Raw genomic sequence first — 20,835 nt, forward strand, 5'->3', positions numbered from 1 at the left:
GAAGACACACCCAACTAAAGGTGGTGGCAGGTTTGGGTGTGCAACGCCGGTACCCTGGTGAGATCAAACTCTTTACCCAAAAAAGGCTCTGAAGCTGAATGTAAAGTTCAAAAGGGGGGAAATTTAATTTAAAGGACAAAATAAAGAGTTTTCTCCTCCCCAGCTCTAAACAAAAGGTACTTTACAGTTTCAGCAATCTTCCGGATGTCATCTTTCTGGGTCTGATGTTAGTTTGCTCTCCTCACTCAATGGAGCTGGTGCAGGGTCTTTCAGCTCCTGAATTCCTTTATTTTCTTGCTGATGGTAACTAATTCGGCTGAGGTGTAAGAAATGCCCTTTCCGGCTGTCTGGGCCTGTTTGCCACCAAAAAGACAGCTCTCTGCCTGCTCACAGCAAAGACTGCTCCCCACCAAAAACCTCTAGCTACAGCAGAGCATGTTGGGAAAGGGCAAACCAAACCAGGAAATAACGCAGGGGAAACCTACAGCTCCTCCCACAAACTAATACAATGAACTTTTCTACACTAAAATAATCTAAGGCCTGAACCAATGTGAAAGAAAATGCAGGGGAAATTCAATCAGTCCTGGCAGGACATCACACATTCTGTTTCTCCATGTTCTGTTCTGACAGTAGCCTCTTGTCCTGAGTACAGATTCCTAATCAGGACTATCAGATGTGTTGGCACTCCCATGTCTTTAAGGGTGTTCCATAGCCTTTCATGATCTACGCAGTCATAGGCTTTGCTGTAGTCTATAAAGAACATGCTGATTTTCTTTTGGAACTCCTTGGTTCACTCCCTTATCCGTTTGCATTGTGGTCCCTAGTGCCTCTTTCTTTCCTGAACCCCGCAAGGACCTCTGGGATTTCTCTCTCCATGTATGGTTGGAGTCTATGGCGCGTTCCAGAGGCGCAAAAAGTACGTACTAGGTACGTACTAGGGTTAGGAAAGGGCGTCCTTTCCGGATGCCCTAACCCTAGTCCTTACCTAGTACATACAAAATGGCGGGACCCATTCTACATGGGCACCACCATTGGGACGTCACGACCGCACCGCCTTCAAATGGAGCGGCGCAGAAGTGACATCCTGGCGCTGTGCGAGGGCGCCTGGGGCGCCCTTTCCGTGGCACTGGAAGGAGCTCTGAAACGGAGCTCCTTCCAAGTTTGTGTTGCTGGGTGCAGCCTTTACATGGCTGCACTAGCAACACAAAAGAGAAAGAGGCCGAGCGGCCCTTTCTCTTCGTCCCCACCGCTGTCGGGTGTCCTTGAGGCATGAAGCCCCAAGGACACCCCTTTCCAGGCCGCGGGGAAGCGGCCTTTTGCCGCTTCCCCACGGCATGGAAAATGGCAGATCAAGGCCTCAGAGGCTGCCGCTGTGGCAACTGAGGCCCCGATCTGGCAAGGAAAGGGGCAGGAAAAGGCCGCCCCAAAGGGCGGTCTGTAAACCGCCTATGTTATAGAATTTTGAGCATAATTTGGTTGCATGGGATATTAGTGCTATGGTTCTTAGTTGCTGCAATCTTTTGTGTCTCCATTTTTGTGCATGGGGATTTATATTGATCGTTTCCAGTCTGCCAGCCATAGGTTTGTTTTCCATATCTGTTGACATATGTTAGTTAGCACTATAGTTGACTCTGTCAATGTGGATTGCAGCAGCTCAGTTGCAATATCATGTGTTCCTGATGACATGTTTTTTGCCATTTCTTTTATTGTTTCTACCTTGTTTTTTAGAATTTGGGGTTCATCTTCATATGGCTCTTCATTCCATGTGTCCTTAAATCTGTCATCTGTTTTATACAGCTCTTCTGTGTATTGCATCCATTTTTTATTCCTTCCTGGTCTTGAATTGTGTTATTATTTTTATTGTCATAGAGCATCGCAGTTCTTGGTTTGTACTTTCCTTTCATTTCCCTGATCTTGGGGAATAGGTCTCTCATTTTCCCCTTTTTGTTTTTGTCTTCTATTTCTTTGCACTGCTCATTGTAGTAGTTTTCTTTATCTTTACGCACTAGCCATTGTACTGTTGAATTCATGGTTCTTAGCTCCTTTTTGTTTTGCTTCTCTTCTTTCCTTTATTGCTTTTAATGTTTTATCTATCATCCATGATTTCTTCTCCTTCTTTTTGCCCACTGAAAGTGTATGTCTGCATTCTTCTTTTATTATGTCCTTGGCTTCAGACCAAAACTCTTCTGGTTCTCAGTCAATTATGCTTAGTAGTGTAAATCTGTTCCTTACATTGTTGGTGAATTTGCTGGAGATATTGGTTAGATCATATTTTGGAATGATGGCTGGAATGATGATGGTGGTAGTACATACTAATGATTTGAAAACATGCAAATTTCAACACTTGGTAAGCATGTTTAGTCTAGTGTATTTTCTAGTGCTTAGAAAAATGCATACATTTTAACGACTGCATACAAATATGCTATATATAATGAGTGGATGCATGAAAACAATGCATACAATTTGAAAAAAGACACAAAAGACAAAAAAGTTATAACTGAAAATGCTTTCACATATAAAACAAAACAAAACTGTGTGGACACAGCATGGAAGAAATCTAGAGGTGGGGAAAGGAACAGTGACTAGTAGTAGCTTTGCCTTCCATAGATTTGTTTAATTTCTTTTAAGGTTAATGACCATCACAACATTTTGTGGTAGTAAATTACATAGGTTATCTATGCACTGTGTTCCTCCTTTTATCTATTCTGAATCATCAAGAATGGTCTTGGGGAATGGAAACTTCCTATTGTTAGGAGAGACTATTAGAGAATATTATCCATTTTCTCTACAACAGTAGTTCCCAGTGCTTGGTGTTGTTCAACTTGAGCTCAGGCAGCATGCCCAGTGGTGAAGAATTTAAACAATACATGGAGACCTATAGGTTGGGGACCATTGCTGTATCCAGCTCTGTCCCCTCCTTGCCTTTCTCTAAGTTAATGAGCTCCAAATATTGCAATCTTTCCTCATAACAGAATTGATGTATAGTTTAATGGCTGTGTATGAAGAGGAGACTGCTTGATGTGAACATGCATGTCTCACAGACTTTATTATCTTTCTGTTTCCACATGTACACACTCATATCCCTCAGGGAATGCAATCAGAAAAAGAAATCCTCAACAATGATTTAGAAGATTTTACAGACTGTCACACTGGCATATGGCACTATATCACTTCTAACACTATTTTAAAGTTGTATTTACTGTCAAGAGCAAAAGCAATTGTAATTAAGATCCTTATTATCATAAATATTGTGTTAAATATAAAATGTCAGTGTGATTGTGGTACTCCTTTTTTAAAAAAAAAAAAAAGAAAGAAAGAAAGATGGTGAAGTTAATGAATGAATCAAATGCAAGTAGCTATTCTGACCACAAAACAGAGTCCAAAATCAATATGGTGGTAATACCTTTGTTAAATCAACCCAAAAGGCAAGTTTTCAAGGTTTCATCACCAGGCAAAGATGGTTAAAGAGGAGTATGCAAAGAAAAATGGGAGGAGAAGTGATTATATCAGAATCCCATCATCTGTATGTTGTCTTAGTATGGAAGAGGAATCTGCAGACTATCAAATAAGGCTCATTTGGCCAAAATCCCAATCCCAATGGCAGTGAGCTCAATGGGAACAATGAAGACAACTTTTTTTTCAGTCATTAAACAGAAATCTAATGATTTCAAGAGTGCTTTAGTAGTAGATTCTTTCATGGCAGGGGGCTGGAGTAGGTGGCCCTTGCAGTCCTTGCTAATTCTATGATTCTATGAAAGGCAATCCAAAGAAAACTTTTAAAATTGGTTCTTTATTTCAGAATATGAAGCACTTGAAAAGGTAAACCTGCCTCCATCCAGTGCAAGGCTTACAGAAAGAGAACAATTAATTCTTCAGAAAGACTCTAGATGAATGAACAGTACTGGTTCTCAGTTGCAGTAGCAATAGTAATGAAGTTTCACCCACCATTTAAGTGAACTTTCTTAGGCTTGGGTGTTCAGTAGCAACTGTTGACAGGTTTGTGCAAATATCAGCCTTCATCCAGTCTGCCATCCATCCATTCATCCATTCCATTTAAATGCTGCCTTTCTCCCAGAGTGGGACACAAGGTGGATCACAAAACTATTTTGAGATGCAAAGTGTCTCACAAAACAAGGACTATTATGTGAATAATTTAAAAACAAACAAACAAGCAAACACTTTCCTTACTCTGTTTATTATTTCAAAACTTTTAAAAACTCTTTTTACAGCTGCCAGAAAAATTATCAGTTTTGTTCATCTGCTGGCAGCAAGCATAACACTGAGCAAAAGTCACTGTTCTGTAACCAACACTGAATCCTGTATTTTATTTTCACTGGTCAAAGCTTGGTAAAGTCTAGATTTTTGGAGGGGACTGTGATATAAGGAAGAGGAGCCATTGAGGAAGAGGGCAGGACACTGTGTTCAAAAAGGCAGAAAAGGGCAAATGTGAATGTTCTTTAGTAAAATTTATAGTGAAATGCCAATGGCCAAGTGGTCAATGTGAAATAACAGGCTGGGAAATGTAGATTTTTCCACTCATTGTCTTGAACCTCAAGAGACAGACATTGTCATTCTTATGAAAAATAGGTTGATCACAGCTTTTGTCACTGTACCAACTGATCCATTTCTGGGGAATGAGCCACTTTTTCCTGATTAAATGAAAAAACATGATCTCTCTGCCAACTATGTTAATTTGTGCAGAGTTCAGTTATTAAGCAACACACCAGATGACAAAGAGCTGTTGCTCCATATCTTCGGAGCCATAAGGACAGTGAAGATTTTCAAGATGAGCTTTCAGCAGTGACAGAGCTGTTTTTAGTTTCAATCTTATAGTATTTTGATTATGGTGTGTGCATGAAAGGTGAGAATTATTTGATTAAATCTGCATGCCACAGCTTCCTCAAAGCTAATGAAGCCAATGTTTATGGTACATAAAATGCCACCAATAATAACTGACCTGGATGAAAGCAAAATAAATATATTTTATTTCTATGGGTAAAATACTAGTCATGTTTCTTGCAGTGCTTTGGTGAGACATCTTTTATTAAAAAGAAAGGCCTGTTGGCTTTTACTTCTGTCTTTGAAGATCTACCCTAGGAATGGAGACTCAGAATCAACCAAATCTGTTACTGTTCATCAAATCTATGTAAACACATGGCCTTCAAGAAATGGAAATGCTTGCCACATCAAGAAGTTTAGCTAGCAAGAACATCTGCTGAAACATCTGACAATAGAATATCCATATCTTTCTTCACTTGCAGAATATTAAAAAGATTTGTTTTCTTTTTTCTTTTGCAGTCAAGGTCAGACTTACATATGAAGCTTTATGAAGAAGACACTTCAGGCAGCAGAATGCTGAGGTAATGCCATTTTCCATTTTGCCAGGCTTAGTTGTCAGTAAATGGGTGCCATTTATCCTATTTGTCGTACATGCAAAAATATCTATGGTTAGCAAATGATTGCCAAAGTTCAGCTGAAAGGTGACACAGCCAAATCCTAATTTACAGTTTGGCTTCCTTGATTGAGTTCATCCATCTGGGATGCGATCTCCCTCTTTTCCTGCTGCCTTGTACCTTATCAAGAATTATTGTCTATTCTAGTGAGTCATGTCTTCTCCTGATATATCCCAAGTACAGCAGTCTCAGTTTAGTCATCTTGGCTTCTAGTGAGAGTTCATGCTTGATTTTCTGTAGAACCTATTGACTTGTCTTGTTAGCAGTCCAAAGAATCTGTAGAACTCTTCTCCAGCACCACCTTTCAAGTTCTTCCTATTAGCTTCCCTACTATCCAGCATTCACAGCCATATATAGAAATGGAAATACGGTGGCATGGACAATCTTAACTTTAGTATTTAATGATATATCTTTATACTTTAGTATTTTCTCTCCCTCTCCTTCTCCCTCTGCCCGCTCCAATCACATTGGAAGAGGCAAGATTCACTCAGATTCAAAGATCCACTCAGGAGATTATCGTACTACACTCTTAAAACATTGCTAATTCACTTTAATTGCTCTGGCTGCCTCCTGTTGCATTCTGGGACTTGTAGTTTAGTGAGAGGCATTTAGAATTCTCAGCCAGAGAGCTCTTAAGCCTTGCTGGACTACAAACCCCAAAATGCAACAGGAGGCAATCAGACAGTTAAAGTGGACTAGCAATGTTTTAAGAATGTAGTGCAATAATCTACTTAGATATAGAGCCCTTTCACACTATGCAGCTATGGCATTATGATTCTACTTTACTGTAGGCTTGCCATAACCCGGCTGCAACCGGGAACTTCCCGATTTTGGGGGCCCGGGGCCCCTCCCGGCACGGGTGCAGCCCCAAAACCAGGAGCCCCCCGGTTGCAGCCTGGGTTGCTGCGCCCCTGGCAGGCCTCGCTGCCTTCCTCCTCCACCTCAGGGAGGCGGGGAGGAAGAAAAGGGCAGCGAGGCCTGCCTGGGGCGCAGGAGGCGAAGCTGGAGGCAGTGCCTCCCCGAGTGCCCGCGCCACCCTCCTCCTCCGCCCCCTCTCCCCCAGGCCACGTGGAGGAGGCGAAGGTGGAAGGAGGCAGCATCTCCTCCACGCAGGGAGGGGGAGAGGAGGCGGGGGAAGGTGGCACGGGCGCATGGGGAGGCAGGGGATTCCCCCGGGATTCCCCCCCCAGCGAGGCCCTGGATGGGGCTCCGCAATCGCAGAGTCCTCCAGGCCTGGCTGGGGCTTGGAGGACGCTGCCTGCCAAGCCTCAGCCAGGCCCTGGATGGGGCTCCGCGATGGCGTAGTCCTCCAAGGCCTCGCTGGGGCTTGGGAGACGCTGTCTCCCAGACCCCAGCAAGGCCTTGGACAAGGTTTAAAAATGTAGGACTTTTTTTTTTAATTTCCTGGCCAGGAAACAAACAAACAAAAAAATCCTACATTTTAAAACCATGTCCTACATTTCTCCCGTTTTGGAGGTCCCCAAGGATGGCAACCCTACTTTACTGGCACCCTTTGGGATCCTGGGTTTTGTAGTCTGGGAAGGCACTAGAGTGCTATGGCTAAGAATTCTAAGCACCCCTCCTGGAACTACAGATCCCAGGATTCTATAGGATGTTGCCATGGCTAGGGAAAACAATGACAAAAGATCTTAAAATGTATTTTGACTATGTGATCTCTTTCATACTATAAAATTATAGTTCCATCATTCCATTTTAATTGTGTAGTATCAAAGAGGCCATGCAGTCCAAATAAAAATCTAGCCCTTTTGTTTTCTCTCCCTAATAATAACTTAATGGAAACATAGCAGAACAGTCACTCTTTTTAAAGTGCTGTATTACACACATTATAATATTATAGTAGGAGCCATGATGGCTCTGATAAACTCTATAGTAATGTAAGTTCTCCTGAATAACCACACATAGCCTCGCCAGGAAACGTCAATCTATGGACGTTATCACATGGGGAGAGGGGAAATTGTGAGAAAATAGGGGTTTTAAAGAGTCAATATCCCAGGAAACTCACATGATTGTGGTGAAGATTTTTACACACATTGTGATTAAAGAGCACTTATCCCAGGAATAACCAGGGAATAGCCAGCAACAAACATTCACAGGATTTCCCATGAATGATTTGTTGCCGGTTATTCCCTGGTTATTCCCAGGATAAGTTCTCTTTAATCGCAGCGTTGTGGTGAAAATCTTCACTGCAATCACATGATTTTCCCAGGATATTGACTCTTTAAACCCCCAATTTCCCCCGATTTTCCCTGTGTGATAAAGTCCTATGAAGGAAGTACAGGGCCATACATTCTGACCCCAAGACCTATAAGAGGAAGATTCAGTTGGTACATCAGTCTTGGGTCTGGACAGTCAATGAGGGGTCCATATTTCAGACCTTGCCCATGTTAAGGCACGAAGGCAGCTTCTACTCATGTCAACTTTAACACAGGTAGAACTTTATACATGGCTTCTGATTGTTCAGACAGTTCTCCAGCTTTACACCATTTTAATTCAGTGCATAGTTGTAAAACTGTTCTAATTCATTTAAAATATTTTAAAATGTTTTTATTTAGTACTTTGCTTCAACTGGATAACTTATTTAATTGGGTATTTAGTGTTGTAACATTGATTTTTTAGCTGCATATAGTAAGCCACCTTGAATCCTGCACTAGGAGAAACCTGCAATATTAAGTAAATAAATAAAGTTCAAGTGAACACAAGAAGCCCTCTTCTGTCTTCCTGCTGAACACAGGGTAGGCTGAGAGTAAGAGAGATGGGACATTAGCAGTGGGGTGGTGGTGGTATGGGAAACCTTTCTGACTTCTAAAATGTGCTGGTGGAGTATGGTTGAGACATGGCTTGGACCTGGGCTAATGGCGGCGATTTAGCGAGTGAAAATCCCCACCTCCATCCTGTGTCCCGGCTCCAGCCCTGGAGGGTGGAGCTGGTTTCCCCCCTCCCCATGTTCACTTTAGACAAGCTGAGCACAGGGGTGTCATTAGCAGGGTTGTCCCCCCCCCCCAGATTTCACCAGATGACACCTTAAGGTGTCTCAAAACATCTGCCTTTTGGCAGAAATGGGCTGTGGCATTTGCAAATACTGGATCTCAGTGGAAGAAATGGTGTAAATGGATCAAGGCTCAGTGGAAGGAGAATGGCCTGAGGGTTTTTTTAAAAATATTTTTTAAATTTTATTTTCTTTTAAATTAACTATCTCATATTACCAAATGTTCACTTTAATCACATACCACTATGTACACATAATTACATCTAGACTGTGCATATAATATTGTAATTTAAAGGTACATTTTTAATTTAGCTAGTTGTTTATGTCACAACTATTGTCATTGTTTTCAAACTGATCTTGACTCGTGGTTACCCTGTGAATGAGATGTTTCCAAGCCCTCCTAGCTTCTACCTCCCTGTTCAGGTCCTTTGGGCTAAAGCCCATGTTCTCCCTGTCTGAGTCTATGCACATGGCATGTAGACTTCCTCTCTTTCTACTTATTTCAACTAGATAGTTTTCATTGTTTTAAAATTTTTTGTTGTAATGTTTTACCTTGTGAGCTACCTTGGGCCCCTTTTTGGGAGAAAGGTGGCATAGAAGTAAAATAAATTAAATAAATATAAACAAATAAAATACCTTTCCCAGCATCATGGTCTTTTCTAATGAGTCATGCCTTTTCATTATGTGGCCAAAGTAAGACTGCCTCAATTTAGTCATCTTGGCTTTCAGGGAAAGTTCTGGCTTGATCTGTTTGAGGACCCATTTTTTTTTGTCTTTTTAGCTATCCATGGTATCCTCAGCGCTCTTCTCCAGCACCACATCTCCAATGAATTAATTTTCTTCCCAACTGTGCCATTACATTCAGTGATATATGTGAATTACGATACAGTGGACCCTTGTTATATGCTGAGGTTTGGTTCCAAGATTCCCCATGAATAACAAAATCGGTGGATGCTCAAGTCCCATTAAATATAATGACATAGCAAAATGGTGTCCCTTATTAAAAAAAATGGAAAATCAAGGTTTGATATTTGAAATTTATACTTTTTTTGAACAATTTCAAACCGTGGATGCTTGAATCCGAGTATTTAAAAAATCCATGTATAAGAAGAACTGACTGTGTATGAGTAACATTAGTACAAAAATATTATGTGTGGTGTGGTATGGGAGGAGGTCAATGTGGGGGTGGGGGTGACACCATGAACTACTGCACCAGGAGGCGCCAACCCTAGTGACACCACTGGCTTAGCATAAACTGAGCTGGTCTGTTCCCCGCTTTCATTGGAAAGATCGACCAGATTGTTCTGAGTCAATCCAAATCTGTTTTGATACAACAGTGTCTAGACTTAACCTCAATCCTTTGAGCCTCCAGGGACTCTCTGCTGTTGGCAGCAATGGATGGGGACCTCTCATGTCCTAGTACAGTGTACAAACTCCAAATAGACCCGGGAAATGTGACTTCTGAAAGGCTGCTGTGGATAATACTACACTTCCAAATCTATTCATAACATCCTTCCAATTTATTTTTTACTGTAGGAATGTGGTAAACATTGTGATATGTCCACACAGGAGAATGTCCTCCTTTAATATTCACACTAGAATGTACACAGCCCTGCTGTAGCCAATTGTCCATTAGGCTGTGTGCACCACAGTCCTGTCCTGCAACCCAAAGCAAAGAACGTCTATCATGGAGCAGATGAAAAGAAAGGTGGAAGTGGTTATGTCTGTGGCTGTCGCCAATTCCTGGCATCATATCTATTTCCATTGAGCACTGAGACTGGGATGGTTAGCACTAGAATCACTGGAATGGAAAATGATGTTGTGTGTTTAAGTCCCACTGAAGCTCCCAAGCTTCTTCTACATGGGTGGGTGCCATTTTGAGTCCTAGTGGGTGGGACAGTGAAGGAGAAGGGATTAAAATCTGAGCCAGAGAAGAATTATGTTTGTTTGTATATGAGGCAAACTTTAAGAATCCTTTAGGATTTTTTTTTTCTGAGCCAAGAAAGATGAAGTTTTGGCAGCCTAATATTATCACATCGAGCCTTTTCCCATCTGCAGCAGCCAGGGAGGTGTATTAAGGGTGAGTAAAATGGTAAGGATGTACAGTACATGAATTTCACTACATGGGAAGAATGAGCTACTTGACAACAGGGCTGGAAGTTCTGCATTTTGCGCAACCTGTAGTTCTATCCATAGGGTGTAAGATAACTTTCTTTATCCTATTTTTAAAAATATCAGTGTTGCTTTCGGGATATTCACCTGCTAGTATAAAAAGTGTAGACCCTTTGATATCAGTGGGCTTTATGAAACTGGTGATTAACAAATACCATTCATTCCAACTGGCCTGTTGTAGCTGGGGTTATTTGAATTTAGCTCAATGTCTTTATGTTTCATATCTCATGGTTATACTGTGAGAGTAACCACCATTTTCAGAAATACATTTACCAATGACATTTTTATCCTACTCTTCCTTCCAGAACTCCAGGGGGATATGTATGGTTGTTTTTTGCAACAGCTTTAACTCACAAATATCCCTGAGACAGAGACAGTATCTAGTCCAATATCAGTAAGTGAGCTTCATGGCTGAGTGAATATTTGAAACCCTATCTCCTTATTTGTAACTCCGTACTTTCAAACCACTAAACCACACAGCCTTGCCACCGCTCAGCTGCATATGCTTCATTTTCTAGCTGCCATGGGAATGTTTTTGAAGGGCAATTAATATGTAAACTTCTTGTTGTTGGTCTTCAAGTCCTTTGGGACTTATGGTGACCTTTAGGGAAACCTGTCATGAGGGGGTTTCTTTGAAAGACTTGTTCAGAGGGAGATTTGCCTTTGCCTCCCTCTCAGGCCAAGAGGGTGTGACTTGTGTTAGGTCACCCAGTGAGTTTTCATGGCTGAGAGGAGATGCAAACCCTGATCTCCAGAGGTGTAGTCTAACATTCAAATCACTACAGTACACTGTCACAGTATATAAATGAAAATACATTACTGATAGTATGAATGACTTTAAACTTTCTTAGCTAATTCATCTCTTCATGGTTCTCATCCATATTTCTGGACTATGGACTGTGATTCCATACATCCATATAAATTAATGTATTTTTGTTCACATAGTAAAATACATCAATTTATATGAATGTATGGAATTATAACAAAAGAGAATGATAGAAATAATGTTTTGAACCATTAAGAGCAGTGTCATCACTGTCTGGGGTGTCTAGTGCAGGGGGTGGGCTTCTGGGGGTGGGGCCAAAAGGAATCGCCCCCTTACCCCATGGCTGTGCACTGCTCTACTCATGAGTAGAATGGTGTGTGGCAGGGAAGGGCTGAGTGTCACCCCTCTTCTGGAGTGTCACCTGGTGCTGCCTGTAGAAAAGTTTAGCAAGAAAATAATAATAATAATAATAATAATATAGTAAATATAAAAGTTTAGCTAGAAAAGTTTAAAATACTATCAGTATTTTTAAGAACACTTTTGAAAACATATCAACTATTTGGCAGGCATTAGTCTAATTTAATGTTCTACTTTGCATGCTTCACCTTCAGTAAACAGTGGTGGAACTACAAAAAGCAGAAGAAACAGAATACAAAATGAATAAGGTAATATTTTTCCTTTTCATTTGAAAACATGACTTGTTATAAAATTACAGCTGCAATTTGCAAACAGTCATTTGGGCATATATTGAGTTCAGGTAGATTTCTAAATGTGCAACAGAATTTTTACATGTCTACCTTGCCAGAGCATAATACCAGTTAATAATTTATCTGGTTCAAATAGCAATGTAGTTTAGCAATCCACCAGTCATCTACAATTACTCTTTGAAGTGTAAAGGAAGGAAAACATTTTGCAAACAACAGGTGAAGGATGGGATTTAGTGTAAAGCCATGCCTTTTCTTTTAGTCCATAGTGCAGTCAGCCAAACAGGATTAAGTGATTCAATATAAAACTATAAATGTATTTATAAGATATCCAGATTGGCTTCAAGGGACTATACCCACTGAGTCTGGGATTTTTCTAGTAAATGGGTTTACTTACACACACTCCCCCCGATTAAACTGATTATGCAGCGTTTCCTTTTAATACATGTGAACAAAGAGATATGCAGACCCTACTGTCAGATGTTCCACATTAAACAGAACCATGTGTCTTAAGAGCCCTGCATTAATTCACAAAAGGTGCAGGTCTTTGGCTCCCCCAAGAATTCATATCAGAAAATCACTGAAGTTTTTGTGTAGACTGAAAGAAGATATGAGCTGAGAAGCAGGAAACCTGGGGCATGATTCACTGGAAACCTCACTAGCTTTCACCCTAATGAAAGGAATGTCACGCTCTTGTAAAATGAACTGCCTTTCACTTCAGCACCTAGCAAACTGGGGGCACTAAATGCATACTTAGTAAAAGATGAACACAGATTTCAAGTCCATTGTGCCACTGACTTTTACACTTTTATCTGAACTCTTATGTGAGATTTGTGAATAAAATATTCTAAAAAGGTTTTTTTTTTAGTTTTTTTTTAAAATCATAAATGGCTTAGTCAGTTACAACTGACAGGATCTGCCAGAGACATTGCCATTCAACTCAGACAAATGAGTAAACCTCAGCCCACTGTCTACAGGGCTGACTCTTCTATCTCTTGAATAAGATGTCCTCAGTGGGCACAGTCTCTCTCAGGAGGCCCATTCCTTCCTCATCAGTGGTGCTGCCCATGCACATGCCCTTTTTCTACCCTCAGTCTACATGGTCAACAATCACCATTCTTCTCTAGCCCCTTGCCTCTCCCCACACCTTCTACTCAACACCACACAGGCCTACTTGCCTCACTCATGCACAGGGGTTTTTTCAGGCTCTTTTTCTGGGTCTGAGCAGACAGGGCAGAATAGCATGGGCTGATTCCATATTATCCTGTTTCTGGAGCTCACCTAGGTTAGCCCTGGGTTAGCATGGAGATGGATGGATGTTTACACACCCATCCCTGCCCTGACTTAGGACCTGAGACCAGTCTTTACCTTTCCTGTGGGTGATCCAGGGACGTAGCTAGGATTTTAAGAGGGGGGGGGTTCCAGACTAAGTGCCACCATTATAATGGGGCTTGAGTGCGGCGGCGCAGCAGCACACACCATTCATTTTTCTAATGGAAGGGAGGGGGGTCTGGACCCCCAGATCCCCCCCCCTGGCTACATCCCTGCGTGATCCATCTTTGAAGTCCCCCCCCCCAATCACCCCATCTGATGCGAAAATGGGGTGCCATGTGGCCAGACATCCTGTTTCCATATAGACAGAGTGAGGACTTCTCAGATGGGAAGGTAAGGAGCTTGGAGGGGCTGTCAGAATACTGTGGTTTTGCCTTAGAGTTTCTTAGACAAAACCAGGACTATTTTACCCTGGGATAAAGGCTTTTTACCCTGGGGTCAGAGCAGATCCTCTGGATCCGTGTCTGCACAGGCAGGATCAGGACTAATCCTGCCACAGGTGTTTTGGCCTGTGTTGTAGACAACATGAGGCCAGGGGGAAGCTTGGCCTGTGTTCTAGACAACATGAGGCCAGGGGGAAGCTGGGCCATTTGGCCCATGTAGACAATCCCTTTGTCTACTGTTTCTGCTGAGTCTTAGCAGCTAAGAAGTCTGGTCTGTGTCACATAATGGAGTTTGTTTGCTAAAGGTGAGCAGCTCTGTATCTAATTAGTGCTTAGATGGCACACTGAATGGGAACTCCATGCATGTTCCATTGAGTCCTACCATGGAATAAAAGCAGACTTTAAAAATAAAGAGCACCCAGTCCTCTTTTCTCTAGTCTGTTAGTTTTATTTTTGTTATTTTGTTTATTTATTTTTTATTTAAAAAAAAACCCAAAACCTTAGTTTTATTTTTGTGTTAAAATCTTCTTTATGCTTCCTTCACAGATGCTTCACTGCTTGTTAATAATTTCCCAGTGGCTACTGCAAAGTCAATGTAAACACTTTGACACTGCAGCAGTTCAGTCAATATGGGAGTATGTAGGCAGCATTTTCCTTTTACTATAATCCTCATTTATGAGGGCAGGTCCTCCATACAAAGATGGTGTAAGTGTCACAGTTCAATGGTAGGACAGAAGACTTCCCCAAAGTGGGAAAATAGCTATATATATAATGAGATCCAGGACCATATTTGGGGATCTAGGAGGCTCAGCATGGAGAAGTACAAGAGCCTGTAGTCAGGGATAGATTGATCAAGATCAGGATCTGCATAATCCCATAGGAGCAATTCTGGGTGCTAAGCCTTGTGTTTACAAGTAAACAGTAAGCCAAGAGTACCTCCCTCTGGGAGCAATATTCCTTTGTCCAGGGACATTTGCATTGATCATCTGATCATTTGCAACTTTCCTTCCCATTCTTCTCTTCTGGAAAATCCACTCTAATTCCGAATCCTGCCCCGGAATAATTTTTACAGTATAAACATGCCTGCTTGGGCACCACCAAATGGGTTTCACTTAAATAAGATACCTTTTTGTCTGCATCTCGCTTGACTTCTCAGCTTGCTGGCCACACCACAGTCCCCAGGCAGCTTACTGAGCCATGAAATTGGTATAATATTGTCCTCTGTGCCCCTCAAATTTGCTGTCTGCTACTGCCTTCTATATCATTAGTTCTTGGATGTGTGCATGAGAGAATCCCTTTGTGTGGATGATGACTTCCTTCTGATTAATAAATAAAACTAATTCAAACCTTGCACTCTGGAGTTTTGTTTTTCAGAATTGACATACACATGCTAGGTCCCTGCTTTAAGTTGCCTGAGCCCTATCACTGTTTCAATTGAACTAATAAAATTTCCCTGTTGAATATTAATTGTGGGTGCCCTCCTGGGACTCTGACATTTGGGTAACAGGCGTTCATGCAAAACACTACTGGCATCTTCATTTAAAAGGATATTTGTCTGCTGGTCCAGTTATTATGCATGTCAGAATAGCTATTACAGTGCTACATGGACCATTGGATTATTATAGAATAAAGCAACACTCATATTCCAGTCCTTAAATGCAGATGGAATAGATCTGTTTCATATGTATAGCTCCACATATGCATCCTTTTCCTAATTTGTAAACTCTTTAAACTCTTCTTCTTTGTTGAATAAAAAAGAAAGAAAAATATGTTGAAAGGAGTCATAGAAAATTGTACAATGTATCTCTGCCACTGATCTTTTCTAAAATGATACATCTTTTCCATATAAGGTGATCGCACTATGGTAACACATCGCTGTGTGATCAGAATGGTTGCATCCACACCACAATGATACAACCTTGGTTCAATCTATCACTGAATTCTCCCACTTACTAATGAAGTGGGAAAGTGACACATTTGCAAAATATTGGTAGATGTTGAACTGTGGTATGTAAAGCCTGATATGCTAACTTAGCTATGTTTCGTGTCGAATCATTTTTGTCATTCTGGATTCCACCAAATTCCAAGGAGTGCATAGATAGAATACTGAAAGAATGCATGGACATGTACAAAATTAATACAATTTCACATTTGGAAATAAAAATGAATGACTTGCAAAAAGCCAAGATTTAAGTGTAGGGAGCCTGGTGGTGCATTGATTAAATGCCTGTACTGCAGCCACTCACTCAAAACCATAAGGCTGTGAGTTCAATCCCAGCAAAAGGGGTCAAGCTTGACTCAGGCTTACATCCTTCCGAGGTTGCTAAAATGAGTACCCAGCTTGTTGGAGGCAATTAGCTTACAGTTGTAAACCACTTAGACACTCTGAGTTCAGTATGAAGCGGTATATAAATTAAACTGTTTGTTTGTTTAAGTGCAATAATCAAATAAAAAAATAGTCTGAATGAACCAAGCCTCCCCCCCTTCCCTCAAATAGTTTGGATTACAGTGAGATAGCTCATAGCAATACATTGTTCCTAGGAAAATCCTTTTCTGTCCCTGCCCCTGAGCAGGACAGGACTTTCCTGTTAAATCTTGCTTCACCATAGTCCAAAAGAATTGAAAGCAGTGGTAAATATGAACTCAAAAAAAGAAAAAAGAAAAAAAAAGAGGTATGTCACAGCTATGGCATCAGGCTACTGTGAGTTTTCAGTTAATTGTTTAGCCTTTTATTTACTCCAAGCTATTACTTTATGTATATTGTATGTATATACTTATGTGTGTGTTCTGTTTCAGAAAGAAAGGTCCAAGAATGAAAATGAAGATGATATAACATTTTAAAACTGTACTGAGGACAGTCAGCTAGGATGTGTTGGGTATGAAATTCTTCATGTTTTACTAGTTCTCTGTTCACTAAATAACACACAAGGGTGCTTTGCACTAATAAGTCACATACACTAAAGAAAACGTCAATCTGTACTGCTTTAGAAAAGCAGACTACCTCTACAAATGCCTTTTAAAGAAATAAGTCCTTTTCAGTCTCTCAAAGGAAGCTGCTTGATATTGTCTTTACAGGAGATTACAATGCTGGTCAACCTCCCCCTGTGTTAAAGAAATTCCTCTACTTATCCTCTGAACAGCACTCACATGATATATCAGGTTCTGGTGTGAGGGGTCACAGTATTTACAAGATCTCCTGTGGTTTCAGAAAGGTGACCAGAAAACAGATTCTTGGCCCTTAAGCTAAAGGAGGAACACTGACTGAGGAGAATACAGCCCAGAAGGCATATCTAATTGATTGACAGGGATTCAAAGTATCTGTGTAAATAGTATTTCCCACAGTGTAGTGCTTTTACTAATGAAGTATCTGAAGTAATTTAGTAATGAAGAGTAATGAGTTAATCAACAAACAACCTCAGAGAACATCAATCTCATGCAATCAATAAAAGCTGCAGTTACCAAGAGTTACAAAGGTAACTGTGACTGATAGACTTTAGGTAAAAGCTAGGTTCTGACATCTGCATTTACTTTTTAAAAGTTAATGACTTGATTTTTCTTAAGTTATTTAATGTGATAAAACCCTTACAGAAGGATGATGAGACTATGGTAATGTAGTATTTTGGCTGAATGTCTAAATAAAGAACACTGGGTTTGGGATCATTGGATATGTAAATATTTAATTAAAATCACTGAAACAGAGGCTAATGGGAATATTGTTATTGATGACTTTGAATTACTATCCCATTCTGCAATCTTGTTTTTGTTCTTAAAAGTTTTCATCCTGCGCCTAGGTCAGGAGGGAAGGGTGAAAAAGGGCAGTGTGATAATCTCCATAGTCACTTTCACTGTTCACAGCTCTTCTTTTTGGTTCTCTTGACAGTTTTCCCTGCTGCCACCCTACCTGGCAGGGTTATTTTGGGAACCTGCCTTCTGGAGTAATAGATGAGCAAGTATGAGAGAGGAGTCTCTAATCCTAGGTTGTGTTGGGATATTGCTGAGGTAACTTGATCAACTGTTGGTATTATTAAACATTGCTAAATAATCAGTTAAAAATGCTATTATTTAAATACAAGGAAGGTTAGGAATATGTCTTGTAGCAATTATCGCAGTTTATATAGTAGGGGTATTTCAAGTGAGAGTCCTCATAACAATCAGTGGTTTGAAGTAGTCAGTCATTAAATGTGTCCTTTTTTTGCTTTTCAAAATATGATAAGTCTCCCGAACACAATGTAGAATTCAGATTACATGAATTATGTGCATCCACCCAAATATGTAATGCAGGTTGTCTAAATCTAGGTGCAGTAGGATATATTTCAGCAGAATTTGCTGGCAAAACTACCCCTGAGTATTCCTTTCCTAAGAAAACTCTACTAAATTCATGAGGTCACCATGAGTCAACAGGTGACTTGACACATATGAACAAGATTTCTGCTGTGTAACTAGTATGTTAAATAATGCCAGTCAAAATGCAGTCTTGTACCTGGTTAGTCCAATACTAGCATCCCATTTCACCTTTCCTTTTCCTTTTCAAATTAACCTTTGTAGCTTTGCAGTGAATCCTGGGGTCAAAAAAATTAACTGAGTGCAATATGAATCTAAATTAATAATTTATTTTACTGCCATGAAGAGAATCCTTAGTATAGATAAGAGGAGTCAAATAATTTATTTCGTCAGCAGACCTGAGCCTAATGGATTCACAATGCTTTTCCTTAAAAAAAGAAAAAGAAAAAAGAAAAGAGGAGCACTAGCAGGGGAGCAGTTTTTATAATGTAGAAACAAAATAAATATACCCATTTAAGTCTGGTAAATCATCATCAGTTTTAATATCTTTAACTTCTTTTATGTAAGTTCTCAAAAAGCTACCTGAATCAAATAGATGTTTTGTTATTCTGCAAAACCACCTAATATTATTGTTACAGGTTTTATGTCATTTCTTTGCAGGTGCATATCACTGGACTTTAAGGAACATTTAAGAACAGTCTGGCGTCCATTTCACATCTCAGTTTAATTGCACTATAACTATCCCTATAAAAAGTGTGTGTGTGTGTATATACATGAAAGCACAAAAAGCAATAAAGGACAACAAAAGGAAAGGGAATACATTGCTTTCCTTGCTTTATGTCTCTTTTATACATTCTTGGATAAAGGAAAAATGTAGAGCTTGTATCCTTCCTTTCATCTTCCCTTATACTTCCAGATGTATTCAGTAACACAAAGTACAGTCCTTTACAGGAGAGATGGTCATCTGTTAGGGTTGCCATAAGTGAGGACCTCCAAACCGGGACAAATGTAGGAGAAATGTAGGGCAACATTTTCAAATGTAGGACACATTTTTATAAAAATGGAGGACACACAAAAATTGAGGTTTTTTTTCAAAAAATGTTAATATAAATGCATGTTTTTAGGCATGATCGAAATGGAGGACGTTTTGGCATTATTCTTAGACAGATGGCAGAAATGTACTTGCCCTCGGGTTCAACTTTATTTCTCAGAAGTGTGTACTTGGGCAAGGGACTGTGGTTTTTCTTCACTGCGCATGAGTTTGTAAAAATCACAGCAAGTTACATTGGCCGTGCCTCAGAGGTTTGTTGATATCAATATCACCATCATCATCATTAACTATATAAATAAAAATTTTATTTTATTATTATTTATTTATCATCATCATCATTTATTTTATTATTATTTATTTATCATCATCATCATCATCATCATCATCATCATCACCACCACCACCACCACCACCACCACCACCACCACCACCACCACTATAATTGGCCAAGAAAGGCAGACTTGTTTGCATTCAAAGCACCATAAATACACAAAAAATGCACTTGCATATATTTAATAATAAAAAATAATGAAAAAATAAATAAAAAACAAGGCAGGGGTGTATATATTTGATAATAAAAATTAATGTAATAAAATAAAAAACAAGCAATAATAAAAATTAATAAAATAAAACAAAAACAAGCAATAATAAAATTAATGATATAAAACAAAAACAAGCAATAATAAAAATTAATAAAACAAAACAAAAACAAGCAATGATAAAAATTAATAAAATAAAACAAAAACAAGCAATGATAAAAATTAATAAAATAAAACAAAAACAAGCAATAATAAAAATTAATAAAATAAAACAAAAACAAGCAATAATAAAAATTAATGAAATAAAACAAAAACAAGCAATAATAAAAATTAATAAAATAAAACAAAAACAAGCAATAATAAAAATTAATAAAATAAAAAATGAAAAGCAATAATAAAAATTAATAAAATGAAAAATGAAAAGCAATAATAAAAATTAAAAAAATAAAATAAAATAAGTATTTTATATTTTAAATATAATTTAAAAACTCCAAAATACCAAGGAAGACCTAATGGCCACTGACTCAGCTTTCCTCCTCCTCCTCCTCCTCTGGCCCAATTCTGCCCTGGCCTTCAGGCACCCTTCCTCCGGCTCCTTCCTCCTCCTCCTCCTTATGATGGCTGGCACGCGCACGCGCGCGGAGGAAAGCAGGGCAGGCGTGTGCGCTGCCACTGGCCCCTGATGAGGCCTGGGTGGCGCGCAAGCCCTCACAGTGGGGGCGCGGTGGCGGAGGCGCTTCTGCCGCTGAGGAAGAGGAGGAAGGCAGAGCTGGAGGAGGAGGTGGGTTGGTGCCGCAGCAGCCGCATTAGCAGCAGCAGCAATGGCTGGAGCGGGCCCCCAAACTGGGAACAAGGCATGGGTGGGGGCCCAAACCGGACCAGGACTGGGAGGGGCCCCCCAAAACCGTGATTGGCACGGGGGCTGCCGGGTTATGGCAACCCTATCATCTGTAGATGTTTTAATATTAGACTACAACTCTAACCAGCACAGCCAGTATTGAGAAATCATAAGAGTTACAGTCCTACAACATTTAGATGTACTGTGTGTGCCCACAAGTGCCTTTACATGTGTATTCAGAATTAAACTCCTATGAATTCAGTGGGACTTTCTCTCAGAAAATTAGGTATAGGATTACAACCAAGACAT

The 20,835-nt window shown here is 40.1% G+C and overlaps 1 long non-coding RNA gene across 3 annotated transcripts; it reads left to right on the forward strand.

Moving 5' to 3' along the window:
• Positions 1-4,627: 4,627 nt before the first annotated feature.
• LOC121927716 lies at positions 4,628-19,095 on the forward strand. 3 transcript variants are annotated; one of them, XR_006103313.1, is made up of 6 exons: positions 4,628-4,846; positions 5,299-5,360; positions 12,010-12,063; positions 16,614-16,693; positions 17,698-17,816; positions 18,759-19,095. It is a non-coding gene; the product is annotated as an uncharacterized LOC121927716 (long non-coding RNA). The 3 variants fall into 3 exon arrangements; XR_006103311.1 differs by having other exon boundaries at positions 4,629-4,861; positions 18,759-19,094; XR_006103312.1 differs by lacking the exon at positions 12,010-12,063 and having other exon boundaries at positions 4,633-4,861; positions 18,759-19,093.
• The last annotated feature ends 1,740 nt before the right edge of the window (positions 19,096-20,835 follow it).

This window comes from Sceloporus undulatus, chromosome 4 (genome assembly GCF_019175285.1).
Source record: "Sceloporus undulatus isolate JIND9_A2432 ecotype Alabama chromosome 4, SceUnd_v1.1, whole genome shotgun sequence".
Taxonomy (NCBI): domain Eukaryota; kingdom Metazoa; phylum Chordata; class Lepidosauria; order Squamata; family Phrynosomatidae; genus Sceloporus; species Sceloporus undulatus.